This window comes from Rhinoderma darwinii, chromosome 1, assembly GCF_050947455.1.
Source record: "Rhinoderma darwinii isolate aRhiDar2 chromosome 1, aRhiDar2.hap1, whole genome shotgun sequence".
Lineage (NCBI taxonomy): Eukaryota > Metazoa > Chordata > Amphibia > Anura > Rhinodermatidae > Rhinoderma > Rhinoderma darwinii.
Window position 1 is genome coordinate 666,827,124 of NC_134687.1, and position 13,609 is coordinate 666,840,732.

Here is a 13,609-nt window from a genome sequence, read left to right on the forward strand (position 1 = left end):
AGGGATATATAAGAGGAGAGAACTACAACTCCCAGCATGTCCAGACTGTTATTATGGAATATCAGAGGACATTACAGGGATATATAAGAGGAGAGAACTACAACTCCCAGCATGTCCATGGCCATAGCCCCGCCCCTCGAATAGCCCCGCCCATCCTCTAGGTCATTATCTCCTCTTTACACTGTTAAAGAGCCCCGCCCCTCAAATCACGTGATCATCACTATTTACTGCTCAATTGAGTTCCGCCCCCTCAGGTACTGATCACATGATAGTGACGTCATCACAGCTCCTTTGTCTACTTCTCTGCTGCATTGCTTGAGTTCCGCCCCCTTTAGAAATGAATCACATGATGATGACGTCACCACCACAGGTCCTTCATCCACCACCTATAAGCTGCACAGTGTAGCTCCGCTCCCTCAGGTAGGAATAACAGCAGAGACGTCATCACAGGTCCTTAATCTACCATTTCTCTGCCGCACAGATGAGCTTCGCCTCCCCCATTGTCTACTTCTCGTCTGTACAGCTGAGCTCCGACCCCCTCATGGCACGTGATTTCTATCACATGATGGTGACGTCATCACAGGTCCTTCAGACATAGTCCTATTACAGAAACGTAGCAGGTCCTGGTCGGTGGAGGACTGGTAGTCACTGCTGTTGTGTTCTTCTCTCTGTTATCAGTCAGTAGAAGATTTCCCATGATTCACAGCGGTGTATACAGAGGATATATATATATTACCTGCTAGTAAGCTGCATTCTCCCCTGTCTTACATTATTAGTAGAAGAAGACGCGGCGTGTGACTGCAGTGTAAGGTAAGATGACGTCACACGCGTTATATGTGAGGAGAGAGGCTGCCGGTGACGTGTTATATGTGAGGAGAGAGGCTGCCGGTGACGTGTTATATGTGAGGAGAGAGGCTGCCTGTGACGTGTTATATGTGAGGAGAGAGGCTGCCGGTGACGTGTTATATGTGAGGAGAGAGGCTGCCGGTGACGTGTTATATGTGAGGAGAGAGGCTGCCGGTGACGTGTTATATGTGAGGAGAGAGGCTGCCGGTGACGTGTTATATGTGAGGAGAGAGGCTGCCGGTGACATGTTATATGTGAGGAGAGAGGCTGCCGGTGACGTGTTATATGTGAGGAGAGAGGCTGCCGGTGACGTGTTATATGTGAGGAGAGAGGCTGCCGGTGACGTGTTATATGTGAGGAGAGAGGCTGCCGGTGACATGTTATATGTGAGGAGAGAGGCTGCCGGTGACATGTTATATGTGAGGAGAGAGGCTGCCGGTGACGTGTTATATGTGAGGAGAGAGGCTGCCGGTGACATGTTATATGTGAGGAGAGAGGCTGCCGGTGACGTGTTATATGTGAGGAGAGAGGCCGCCGGTGACGTGTTATATGTGAGGAGAGAGGCTGCCGGTGACGTGTTATATGTGAGGAGAGAGGCTGCCGGTGACATGTTATATGTGAGGAGAGAGGCTGCCGGTGACGTGTTATATGTGAGGAGAGAGGCTGCCGGTGACATGTTCTATGTGAGGAGAGAGGCTGCCGGTGACGTGTTATATGTGAGGAGAGAGGCTGCCGGTGACGTGTTATATGTGAGGAGAGAGGCTGCCGGTGACGTGTTATATGTGAGGAGAGAGGCTGCCGGTGACATGTTATATGTGAGGAGAGAGGCTGCCGGTGACGTGTTATATGTGAGGAGAGAGGCTGCCGGTGACGTGTTATATGTGAGGAGAGAGGCTGCCGGTGACGTGTTATATGTGAGGAGAGAGGCTGCCGGTGACATGTTATATGTGAGGAGAGAGGCTGCCGGTGACGTGTTATATGTGAGGAGAGAGGCTGCCGGTGACATGTTATATGTGAGGAGAGAGGCTGCCGGTGACATGTTATATGTGAGGAGAGAGGCTGCCGGTGACGTGTTATATGTGAGGAGAGAGGCTGCCGGTGACATGTTATATGTGAGGAGAGAGGCTGCCGGTGACATGACACGCGTTATATGTGAGGAGAGAGGCTGCCGGTGACGTGTTATATGTGAGGAGAGAGGCTGCCGGTGACGTGTTATATGTGAGGAGAGAGGCTGCCGGTGACGTGTTATATGTGAGGAGAGAGGCTGCCGGTGACGTGTTATATGTGAGGAGAGAGGCTGCCGGTGACATGTTATATGTGAGGAGAGAGGCTGCCGGTGACATGTTATATGTGAGGAGAGAGGCTGCCGGTGACATGTTATATGTGAGGAGAGAGGCTGCCGGTGACATGTTATATGTGAGGAGAGAGGCTGCCGGTGACATGTTATATGTGAGGAGAGAGGCTGCCGGTGACATGTTATATGTGAGGAGAGAGGCTGCCGGTGACATGTTATATGTGAGGAGAGGCTGCCGGTGACGTGTTCTATGTGAGGAGAGAGGCTGCCGGTGACATGTTATATGTGAGGAGAGAGGCTGCCGGTGACATGTTATATGTGAGGAGAGAGGCTGCCGGTGACGTGTTATATGTGAGGAGAGAGGCTGCCGGTGACGTGTTATATGTGAGGAGAGAGGCTGCCGGTGACATGTTATATGTGAGGAGAGAGGCTGCCGGTGACGTGTTATATGTGAGGAGAGAGGCTGCCGGTGACGTGTTATATGTGAGGAGAGAGGCTGCCGGTGACGTGTTATATGTGAGGAGAGAGGCTGCCGGTGACGTGTTATATGTGAGGAGAGAGGCTGCCGGTGACGTGTTATATGTGAGGAGAGGCTGCCGGTGACGTGTTCTATGTGAGGAGAGAGGCTGCCGGTGACGTGTTATATGTGAGGAGAGGCTGCCGGTGACGTGTTCTATGTGAGGAGAGAGGCTGCCGGTGACATGTTATATGTGAGGAGAGAGGCTGCCGGTGACATGTTATATGTGAGGAGAGAGGCTGCCGGTGACGTGTTATATGTGAGGAGAGAGGCTGCCGGTGACGTGTTATATGTGAGGAGAGAGGCTGCCGGTGACGTGTTATATGTGAGGAGAGAGGCTGCCGGTGACGTGTTATATGTGAGGAGAGAGGCTGCCGGTGACGTGTTATATGTGAGGAGAGAGGCTGCCGGTGACGTGTTATATGTGAGGAGAGGCTGCCGGTGACATGTTATATGTGAGGAGAGGCTGCCGGTGACGTGTTCTATGTGAGGAGAGAGGCTGCCGGTGACATGTTATATGTGAGGAGAGAGGCTGCCGGTGACATGTTATATGTGAGGAGAGAGGCTGCCGGTGACGTGTTATATGTGAGGAGAGAGGCTGCCGGTGACGTGTTATATGTGAGGAGAGAGGCTGCCGGTGACGTGTTATATGTGAGGAGAGAGGCTGCCGGTGACGTGTTATATGTGAGGAGAGAGGCTGCCGGTGACGTGTTATATGTGAGGAGAGAGGCTGCCGGTGACGTGTTATATGTGAGGAGAGAGGCTGCCGGTGACGTGTTATATGTGAGGAGAGAGGCTGCCGGTGACGTGTTATATGTGAGGAGAGAGGCTGCCGGTGACGTGTTATATGTGAGGAGAGAGGCTGCCGGTGACGTGTTATATGTGAGGAGAGAGGCTGCCGGTGACGTGTTATATGTGAGGAGAGAGGCTGCCGGTGACGTGTTATATGTGAGGAGAGAGGCTGCCGGTGACGTGTTATATGTGAGGAGAGAGGCTGCCGGTGACGTGTTATATGTGAGGAGAGAGGCTGCCGGTGACGTGTTATATGTGAGGAGAGAGGCTGCCGGTGACGTGTTATATGTGAGGAGAGAGGCTGCCGGTGACGTGTTATATGTGAGGAGAGAGGCTGCCGGTGACGTGTTATATGTGAGGAGAGAGGCTGCCGGTGACGTGTTATATGTGAGGAGAGAGGCTGCCGGTGACGTGTTATATGTGAGGAGAGAGGCTGCCGGTGACGTGTTATATGTGAGGAGAGAGGCTGCCTGTGACGTGTTATATGTGAGGAGAGAGGCTGCCGGTGACGTGTTATATATGAGGAGAGAGGGTGACGTGTTATATGTGAGGAGAGAGGCTGCCGGTGACGTGTTATATATGAGGAGAGAGGGTGACGTGTTATATGTGAGGAGAGAGGCTGCCGGTGACATGTTATATGTGAGGAGAGAGGCTGCCGGTGACGTGTTATATGTGAGGAGAGAGGCTGCCGGTGACGTGTTATATATGAGGAGAGAGGGTGACGTGTTATATGTGAGGAGAGAGGCTGCCGGTGACATGTTATATGTGAGGAGAGAGGCTGCCGGTGACGTGTTATATGTGAGGAGAGAGGCTGCCGGTGACGTGTTATATGTGAGGAGAGAGGCTGCCGGTGACGTGTTATATATGAGGAGAGAGGGTGACGTGTTATATGTGAGGAGAGAGGCTGCCGGTGACATGTTATATGTGAGGAGAGAGGCTGCCGGTGACGTGTTATATGTGAGGAGAGAGGCTGCCGGTGACGTGTTATATGTGAGGAGAGAGGCTGCCTGTGACGTGTTATATGTGAGGAGAGAGGCTGCCGGTGACATGTTATATGTGAGGAGAGAGGCTGCCGGTGACATGTTATATGTGAGGAGAGAGGCTGCCGGTGACGCGTTATATGTGAGGAGAGAGGCTGCCGGTGACATGACACGACACGACACGTGTTATATGTGAGGAGAGAGGCTGCCGGTGACGTGTTATATGTGAGGAGAGAGGCTGCCGGTGACGTGTTATATGTGAGGAGAGAGGCTGCCGGTGACATGACACGACACGTGTTATATGTGAGGAGAGAGGCTGCCGGTGACGTGTTATTTGTGAGGAGAGAGGCTGCCGGTGACGTGTTATTTGTGAGGAGAGAGGTTGCCGGTGAGGTGTTATATGTGAGGAGAGAGGCTGCCGATGACGTGTTATATGTGAGGAGAGAGGCTGCCGGTGACGTGTTATATGTGAGGAGAGAGGCTGCCGGTGACATGTTATATGTGAGGAGAGAGGCTGCCGGTGACGTGTTATATGTGAGGAGAGAGGCTGCCGGTGACATGTTATATGTGAGGAGAGAGGCTGCCGGTGACATGTTATATGTGAGGAGAGAGGCTGCCGGTGACATGTTATATGTGAGGAGAGAGGCTGCCGGTGACATGTTATATATGAGGAGAGAGGGTGACGTGTTATATGTGAGGAGAGAGGCTGCCGGTGACGTGTTATATGTGAGGAGAGAGGCTGCCGGTGACGTGTTATATGTGAGGAGAGAGGCTGCCGGTGACGTGTTATTTGTGAGGAGAGAGGCTGCCGGTGACGTGTTATGTGTGAGGAGAGAGGCTGCCGGTGACGTGTTATATGTGAGGAGAGAGGCTGCCGGTGACGTGTTATATGTGAGGAGAGAGGCTGCCGGTGACGTGTTATATGTGAGGAGAGAGGCGGTGACGTGTTATGTGAGGAGAGAGGCTGCCGGTGACATGACACGTGTTATATGTGAGGAGAGAGGCTGCCGGTGACATGTTATATGTGAGGAGAGAAGCTGCCGGTGACATGACACGTGTTATATGTGAGGAGAGAGGCTGCCGGTGACGTGTTATATGTGAGGAGAGAGGCTGCCGGTGACGTGTTATATGTGAGGAGAGAGGCTGCCGGTGACGTGTTATATGTGAGGAGAGAGGCTGCCGGTGACGTGTTATATATGAGGAGAGAGGGTAACGTGTTATATGTGAGGAGAGAGGCTGCCGGTGACGTGTTATATGTGAGGAGAGAGGCTGCCGGTGACGTGTTATATGTGAGGAGAGAGGCTGCCGGTGACGTGTTATATGTGAGGAGAGAGGCTGCCGGTGACGTGTTACATGTGAGGAGAGAAGCTGCCGGTGACGTGTTACATTTGAGGAGAGAGGCTGCCGGTGACGTGTTACATGTGAGGAGAGAGGCTGCCGGTGACGTGTTACATGTGAGGAGAGAGGCTGCCGGTGACGTGTTACATGTGAGGAGAGAGGCTGCCGGTGACGTGTTACATGTGAGGAGAGAGGCTGCCGGTGACGTGTTACATGTGAGGAGAGAGGCTGCCGGTGACGTGTTACATGTGAGGAGAGAGGCTGCCGGTGACGTGTTACATGTGAGGAGAGAGGCTGCCGGTGACGTGTTACATGTGAGGAGAGAGGCTGCCGGTGACGTGTTATATGTGAGGAGAGAGGCTGCCGGTGACGTGTTATATGTGAGGAGAGAGGCTGCCGGTGACGTGTTATATGTGAGGAGAGAGGCTGCCGGTGACGTGTTATATGTGAGGAGAGAGGCTGCCGGTGACGTGTTATATGTGAGGAGAGAGGCTGCCGGTGACGTGTTATATGTGAGGAGAGAGGCTGCCGGTGACGTGTTATATGTGAGGAGAGAGGCTGCCGGTGACGTGTTATATGTGAGGAGAGAGGCTGCCGGTGACGTGTTATATGTGAGGAGAGAGGCTGCCGGTGACATGTTATATGTGAGGAGAGAGGCTGCCGGTGACGCGTGTTATATGTGAGGAGAGAGGCTGCCGGTGACGCGTGTTATATGTGAGGAGAGAGGCTGCCGGTGACGTGTTATATGTGAGGAGAGAGGCTGCCGGTGACATGACACGTGTTATATGTGAGGAGAGAGGCTGCCGGTGACATGTTATATGTGAGGAGAGAGGCTGCCGGTGACATGACACGTGTTATATGTGAGGAGAGAGGCTGCCGGTGACATGTTATATGTGAGGAGAGAGGCTGCCGGTGACATGACACGTGTTACATGTGAGGAGAGAGGCTGCGCGTTACATGTTATATGTGAGGAGAGAGGCTGCCGGTGACGTGTTAAATGTGAGGAGAGAGGCTGCCGGTGACGTGTTATATGTGAGGAGAGAGGCTGCCGGTGACGTGTTATATGTGAGGAGAGAGGCTGCCGGTGACGTGTTATATGTGAGGAGAGAGGCTGCCGGTGACGTGTTATATGTGAGGAGAGAGGCTGCCGGTGACGTGTTATATGTGAGGAGAGAGGCTGCCGGTGACGTGTTATATGTGAGGAGAGAGGTGACCGGTGACATGTTATATGTGAGGAGAGAGGCTGCCGGTGACGTGTTATATGTAAGGAGAGAGGCTGCCGGTGACGTGTTATATGTAAGGAGAGAGGCTGCCGGTGACGTGTTATATGTGAGGAGAGAGGCTGCCGGTGACATGTTATATGTGAGGAGAGAGGCTGCCGGTGACATGACACGTGTTATATGTGAGGAGAGAGGCTGCCGGTGACATGACACGTGTTATATGTGAGGAGAGAGGCTGCCGGTGACGTGTTATATGTGAGGAGAGGCTGCCGGTGACATGTTATTTGTCAGGAGAGAGGCTGCCGGTGACATGTTATATGTGAGGAGAGAGGCTGCCGGTGACATGTTATATGTGAGGAGAGAGGCTGCCGGTGACATGACACGTGTTATATGTGAGGAGAGAGGCTGCCGGTGACGTGTTATATGTGAGGAGAGAGGCTGCCGGTGACGTGTTATATGTGAGGAGAGAGGCTGCCGGTGACGTGTTATATGTGAGGAGAGAGGCTGCCGGTGACGTGTTATGTGTGAGGAGAGAGGCTGCCGGTGACGTGTTATGTGTGAGGAGAGAGGCTGCCGGTGACGTGTTATGTGTGAGGAGAGAGGCTGCCGGTGACGTGTTATATGTGAGGAGAGAGGCTGCCGGTGACGTGTTACATGTGAGGAGAGAGGCTGCCGGTGACGTGTTATGTGTGAGGAGAGAGGCTGCCGGTGACGTGTTATGTGTGAGGAGAGAGGCTGCCGGTGACGTGTTATGTGTGAGGAGAGAGGCTGCCGGTGACGTGTTATGTGTGAGGAGAGAGGCTGCCGGTGACGTGTTATGTGTGAGGAGAGAGGCTGCCGGTGACGTGTTATGTGTGAGGAGAGAGGCTGCCGGTGACGTGTTATATGTGAGGAGAGAGGGTGACGTGTTATATGTGAGGAGAGAGGCTGCCGGTGACATGACACGTGTTATATGTGAGGAGAGAGGCTGCCGGTGACATGTTATTTGTGAGGAGAGAGGCTGCCGGTGACATGACACGTGTTATATGTGAGGAGAGAGGCTGCCGGTGACATGTTATTTGTGAGGAGAGAGGCTGCCGGTGACATGTTATATGTGAGGAGAGAGGCTGCCGGTGACATGTTATATGTGAGGAGAGAGGCTGCCTGTGACATGACACGTGTTATATGTGAGGAGAGAGGCTGCCGGTGACGTGTTATATGTGAGGAGAGAGGCTGCCGGTGACATGTTATATGTGAGGAGAGAGGCTGCCGGTTATATGTGAGGAGAGAGGCTGCCGGTGACATGACACGTGTTATATGTGAGGAGAGAGGCTGCCGGTGACGTGTTTTATGTGAGGAGAGAGGCTGCCGGTGACGTGTTATATATGAGGAGAGAGGGTGACGTGTTATATGTGAGGAGAGAGGCTGCCCGTGACACGTGTTACATGATATAAAGAGGTATTTCCGTCACATGTATAACATATTAGAGGAGACCTCCAGTGGTAACACAACTTTCCATGTCTGCACCCCCCACCCGGCTGTATACCTCTCTCTACACGTCTTCTATATATACTGGATTTGATCTTCTGCCTTGTCTGTTCTTTATAAAAGTCTCCATCCTGATTCTGAGATTTCCCCGGCTTTCTCTTCCTCTCTGCTTTATCAATCCCATGATGCTTCAGCACAACATCACATGACCAGCTACAGACCATACCATTTCTTCATGCTGAGGGACACTGATTATCACTCTCTATGAAAAACCATAAGTATACAGACAGGGAGGCTGCACTTTATTCTTAAACATCATGATTTCCTAAACTGTGAGTCGTAACCCCCTGGGGGTCGTGTGAAGACCTCCGGGGAGTCGCCAGCCACTGACAGAGTCGAATCCAGGACATCAATCTGTGTCCTCAGTGTGCAGATACAGTTGACTTCAATGCTGGAGCAAGGAGCTGACGCCTGTCTGCACTGAGCCACACACTACGCAGACCAGAGGAGCAGAGAATCTCCTCCACCCATCGTGGGAACGGGCATAGGCGAGTATGTATATTATTATTTTTATTAGGCACAATTGGGGCTGTGTGGGGGCAGCTATGGGGGCATTATACTGTGTGGAGGCAGCTATGGGGCATTATACTGTGTGGAGGCAGTTATGGGGCATTATACTGTGTGGAGGCAGTTATGGGGCATTATACTGTGTGGAGGCAGTTATAGGGGCTTTATACTGTGTGGAGGCAGCTATGGGGGACATTATACTGTGTGGAGGCAGCTATGGGGGTATTATACTGTGTGGAGGCAGCTATGGAGACATTATACTGTGTGCGGGCAGCTATGGGGACATTATACTGTGTGCGGGCAGCTATGGGGGTTTTATACTGTGTGCGGGCAGCTATGGGGGTATTATACTGTGTGGAGGCAGCTATGGGGGCATTATACTGTGTGGAGGCATCTATGGGGGCATTATACTGTGTGGAGGCATCTATGGGGGCATTATACTGTGTGGGGGCATCTATGGGGGCATTATACTGTGTGGGGGCAGCTATGGGGGCATTATACTGTGTGGAGGCAGCTGTGGGGACATTATACTGTGTGGAAGCAGCTATGGGGACATTATACTGTGTGGAGGCAGCTATGAGGACAATATACTGTGTGGGGGCAGCTATGGGGACATTATACTGTGTGGAGGCAGCTATGGGGACATTATACTGTGTGGAGGCAGCTATGGGGACATTATACTGTGTGGAGGCAGCTATGGGGACATACTGTGTGGAGGCAGCTATGGGGACATTATACTGTGTGGGGGCAGCTATGGGGACATTATACTGTGTGGGGCCAGCTATGGGGGCATTATACTGTGTGGGGAGGCATTATCTGGACATTATACTGTGTGGGGGCAGCTATGGGGACATTATACTGTGTGGAGGCAGCTATGGGAACATTATACTGTGTGGAGGCAGCTATGGGGACATTATACTGTGTGGAGGCAGCTATGGGGACATTATACTGTGTGGAGGCAGCTATGGGGGTATTATACTGTGTGGGGCACTATAGGCGCCTTATACTGTGTGGGGGGTGCTATAGGGACATTATGCAGTGTGGGGGAAGTTATAAGGGCATTATACTGTGTGGGAGGCGCTATAGGGGCATTATACTGTGTGGGGAGACGCTATAGGGGCATTATACTGTGTGGAGGCAGCTATGGGGACATTATACTGTGTGGGGGCAGCTATGGGGCATTATACTGTGTGGGGGCAGCTATGGGGACATTATACTGTGTGGAGGCAGCTATGGGGGCATTATACTGTGTGGAGGCAGCTATGGGGGCATTATACTGTGGGGGCAGCTATGGGGACATTATACTGTGTGGAGGCAGCTATGGGGACATTATACTGTGTGGAGGCAGCTATGGGGACATTATACTGTGTGGAGGCAGCTATGGGGACATTATACTGTGTGGAGGCAGCTATGGGGGCATTATACGGTGTGGAGGCAGCTATGAGGACATTATACTGTGTGGAGGCAGTTATAGGGGCTTTATACTGTGTGAAGGCAGTTATAGGGGCTTTATACTGTGTGGGGGAAGCTATGGGGACATTATACTGTGTGGAGGCAGCTATGGAGACATTATACTGTGTGGAGGCAGCTATGGGGACATTATACTGTGTGGAGGCAGCTATGAGGGCATTATACTGTGTGGAGGCAGCTATGAGGGCATTATACTGTGTGGAGGCAGCTATGGGGACATTATACTGTGTGGAGGCAGCTATGGGGGCATTATACTGTGTGGGGGCAGCTATGGAGACATTATACTGTGTGGAGGCAGCTATGAGGGCATTATACTGTGTGGAGGCAGCTATGGGGACATTATACTGTGTGGGGGCAGCTATGGGGGCATTATACTGTGTGGAGGCAGCTATGGGGGCATTATACTGTGTGGAGGCAGCTATGGGGGCATTATACTGTGTGGAGGCATCTATGGGGGCATTATACTGTGTGGGGGCATCTATGGGGGCATTATACTGTGTGGGGGCAGCTATGGGGACATTATACTGTGTGGAGGCAGCTATGGGGGCATTATACTGTGTGGAGGCAGCTGTGGGGACATTATACTGTGTGGAGGCAGCTGTGGGGACATTATACTGTGTGGAAGCAGCTATGGGGACATTATACTGTGTGGAGGCAGCTATGAGGACAATATACTGTGTGGGGGCAGCTATGGGGACATTATACTGTGTGGAGGCAGCTATGGGGACATTATACTGTGTGGAGGCAGCTATGGGGACATTATACTGTGTGGAGGCAGCTATGGGGGCATTATACTGTGTGGAGGCAGCTATGGGGACATTATACTGTGTGGAGGCAGCTGTGGGGACATTATACTGTGTGGAGGCAGCTATGGGGGCGTTATACTGTGTGGAAGCAGCTATGGGGACATTATACTGTGTGGGGGCAGCTATGGGGACATTATACTGTGTGGAGGCAGCTATGGGGGCATTATACTGTGTGGAGGCAGCTGTGGGGACATTATACTGTGTGGAAGCAGCTATGGGGACATTATACTGTGTGGAGGCAGCTATGAGGACATTATACTGTGTGGGGGCAGCTATGGGACATTATACTGTGTGGAGGCAGCTATGGGGACATTATACTGTGTGGAGGCAGCTATGGGGACATTATACTGTGTGGAGGCAGCTATGGGGACATTATACTGTGTGGAGGCAGCTATGGGGGCATTATACTGTGTGGAGGCAGCTATGGGGGCATTATACTGTGTGGAAGCAGCTATGGGGACATTATACTGTGTGGGGGCAGCTATGGGGACATTATACTGTGTGGAGGCAGCTATGGGGGCATTATACTGTGTGGGGGCAGCTATGGGGGCATTATACTGTGTGGGGGCAGCTATGGGGGCATTATACTGTGTGGAGGCAGTTATGGGGACATTATACTGTGTGGGGGCAGCTATGGGGACATTATACTGTGTGGAGGCAGCTATGGGGACATTATACTGTGTGGAGGCAGCTATGGGGACATTATACTGTGTGGGGGAAGCTATGGGGACATTATACTGTGTGGAGGCAGCTATGGAGACATTATACTGTGTGGAGGCAGCTATGGGGACATTATACTGTGTGGAGGCAGCTATGGGGACATTATACTGTGTGGAGGCAGCTATGGGAGCATTATACTGTGTGGAGGCAGCTATGGGGACATTATACTGTGTGGTGGCAGCTTAGGGGACATTATACTGTGTGGGGGCAGCTATGGGGGCATTATTCTGTCTGTGGGCAGCTATGGGGACATTATACTGTGTGGGGGCAGCTATGGGGACATTATACTGTGTGGGGGCAGCTATGGGGGCATTATACTGTGTGGGGAGGCATTATCTGGACATTATACTGTGTGGGGGCAGCTATGGGGACATTATACTGTGTGGAGGCAGCTATGGGGACATTATACTGTGTGGAGGCAGCTATGGGGACATTATACTGTGTGGAGGCAGCTATGGGGACATTATACTGTGTGGAGGCAGCTATGGGGACATTATACTGTGTGGAGGCAGCTATGGGGGCATTATACTGTGTGGGAGGCGCTATAGGGGCATTGTACTGTGTGGGAGGCGCCATAGGGGCATTGTACTGTGTGGGGAGACGCTATAGGGGCATTATACTGTGTGGAGAGACGCTATAGGGGCATTATACTGTGTGGAGAGGCATTATAGGGACATTATACTGTGTGGAGAGGCACTATAGGGACATTATATGGTTTGTGAGCCACTAAGGGGTCATTATAATGTGGGGGGAGGCATTATACGGTGTGTGGAGGCACTAAAGGGGCATTATACGTTGTGGGGAGGCAGTATAGGGACATTATACCGTGTGGGTAGGCACTATAAGAGCATTATACTGTTTGGGGAGGCGCTATAGGGGCATTATACAGTGTGGGGAGGCAGTATAGGGGCATTATACAATGTGGGGAGGCAGTATAGGGGCATTATACAGTGTGGGGAGGCAGTATAGGGGCATTATACTGTGGGGGACACTATAGGGACATTATACTGTGTGGGAGGCACTATAGGGCCATTATACAGTGGGGAGGCACTATAGGGCCATTATACAGTGTGGAGAGGCGCTATAGGGACATACAGTGTGGTGAGGTGCTATAGGGGCATTATACTGTGGGGAGGCGCTATAGGGGCATTATACTGTGTGGGGAGACGCTATAAAGGCATTATACTGTGGGGGTATTATGCTGTGTGGGGAGGCACTATATGGACATTATACGGTGTGGGGAGGTGCTATAGGGGCATTATACTGTGTGGGGAGACGCTATAAGGGCATTATACTGTGCGGCACAGCTATAGGGGTATTATACTGTGTGAGGAGGCACTATAGGGGCATTATGCTGTGTGGGGAGGCATTATAGGGACATTCTACTGTGTGGGGGCAGCTATAGGGGCATTACACTGTGGGGGCACTATAGGGTCATTATACTTTGTGGGGGCACTATAGGGTCTTTATACTGTGTGGGGGCCACTAAGGGGTCATTATACTGTGTGGGGGCCACTAACGGGTCATTATACTGTTTGGGGAGACGCTATAGGGACATTATACTGTGCGGCACAGCTATAGGGGTATTATAC

The 13,609-nt window shown here is 52.0% G+C and overlaps 1 protein-coding gene across 1 annotated transcript in view; it reads left to right on the top strand.

The window, feature by feature from the left end:
* Positions 1-612: 612 nt before the first annotated feature.
* Positions 613-13,609, top strand: part of LOC142664836 (uncharacterized) — a 46,030-nt gene continuing 33,033 nt past the window's right edge. Inside the window, exon 1 of the mRNA XM_075844209.1 lies at positions 613-810. The gene's annotated coding sequence lies outside the window, so the exon portion shown is untranslated. The remainder of the gene's footprint in view (positions 811-13,609) is intronic.